Below are 1,865 nucleotides of genomic sequence, written 5' to 3' on the forward strand. Positions count from 1 at the left end.
TTTGTAGTCATTTAGCATCCATTTTCTCAGCAATGTAATTTGATTTATAAAATGAGACAAACTCCAGATCGCTCCACAAACAAGCTTGTCTGTCCCATGCAATTTTCAACCGATTTATGAATAAGAACGGAAAATGACCGTTCCACTTCACATTATTGTCCAATGAAATTTGAACTTGTGCCAGATCATGATTGGTTGGTGTATTATACATGACAAACAGGCATTGATGAATTATGTAATATTCTAAAATATATAATATTTGGATTTATTTGTAATTAAATCGGCACACTAGCTTTGATTATTGATGAAATTTTTTTTAAAATATTGTTTGGTTTATTTTTTTCCTTCTGTGGCCCACTCACTGAAAGATCCATATTTGAGACCCTAGGTTTCCGAACAGACTGTGGAATATCAGTCAGTCAAGCAAAACACACGCATCCCATAGCAACGCCTCAGATCGACAGATTTACAGATATGTAAAAATAAACAGGAATTTTCAGACTTTTGAGCGATTAGTTATACCGTTTTGTACACATTGTCATGTTAATTAATTCAAATGCATTTTGTTTTATTGACTACAATATCATTGCTATTTGTCTGAGAGGGGCACTTTTGAATAATTTTGAAAAAGGGCAGGGGCTTGAGCCCCCCAAACCCCCCCCCCCTCTGCACGTGCCTGAGGGGGGGGCACAAATCACATTGATCTCAGTGAGGTTTGCCTGAGGAGAGTCAGCAGTAAAGACTTTTATATTGAAAGAGACTGAAACGCTGTTGTAAACAAGGAAGTTATTTCTACTTTCAACAACAGCGTGTAAGTTACAGCCAAAAAATGCACTGAGAAGCGCTGTCATTTTGTCAATTTCATCAAATTGTTTTTTAAGACACTCTGTGGTTGTTTCTTATTTATTTACACTCTAGGGATGTAACAATACCAAAAATCTAGTCAGTACTGATACCACTAAAACTGATACACAATACTCAATAATACCCAAGTCGATACCACTGAAAAAAAAATAAAATACAATAATACTTAAACAATACTTCTTTATTTAATCCTTTTAACATAACAAAAACATAACATTAGTGGCAATTGTCCTTCAAATAATAAATAACATAAAACAGTGTAGCATAGTGTTGTCACTGTACCTACATTTTAGTAGTGGGAACCAATAGTACCAAATCCAAGGGTTCTCTGTACCAATTTCGGTACCATTGCAAAAATATTGCAATGCTATTACTAACTGTAAGTAAATATGTTAAAACATTGACTTGGTACCAAAGTCCCAGTACTTTTGACAACACTATTATTACACACTTTGCCATAGAACTGTACAAATGCAATATCACGTGATATCGCTCTATATCAGTGTGGCTGTGATTACCTATGGCCGAATCACAGCTGTGCTTATATAGAGCGATATCACATGGCTATGAGTGTGATATTGCTCATATATTATATTACATTATGTTATATTATCACAAAATGAATCAGCTGTTGCAGATATTGCATGACTACAAGGGTGATGTTACGTTTATACAACACTTGGTTGGCACAAGTATGTAAATAAATATGAATCAACCACTGAGTGTCTCAAAAAAAAGAAAAGAAAAAACATTTCTCATGACTCATTTTAAACTGAAATTATGTGTATAAAATACACTTTGCCAGTAACATTTTGCATCTGTAACAAAAATAAATTAAATATAATTGGAGAATTCAAATGTAAATTTATTGTTCAGAGAGTGATAAAGTGGTAATTAAAAAAAAAGGTGAGGCCCTCACTTGCAGAATTCCAGGAATTTTCAAGACTGGAAACTTTCCATGGGAATTAACGGGAATTAATGGTTTCCTCCCCCCCCCCCCC

General features: G+C 34.3%; 1 protein-coding gene across 1 annotated transcript in view; it reads right to left on the minus strand.

The window, feature by feature from the left end:
- LOC107729909 (uncharacterized) overlaps positions 1-1,865 on the minus strand; it is a 35,327-nt gene that overhangs the window by 26,141 nt on the left and 7,321 nt on the right. The gene's annotated exons all lie outside the window — the stretch shown is intronic.

Source organism: Sinocyclocheilus rhinocerous, unplaced genomic scaffold, assembly GCF_001515625.1.
Source record: "Sinocyclocheilus rhinocerous isolate Xijiao unplaced genomic scaffold, SAMN03320098_v1.1 scaffold1239, whole genome shotgun sequence".
Classification (NCBI taxonomy): Eukaryota; Metazoa; Chordata; class Actinopteri; order Cypriniformes; family Cyprinidae; genus Sinocyclocheilus; species Sinocyclocheilus rhinocerous.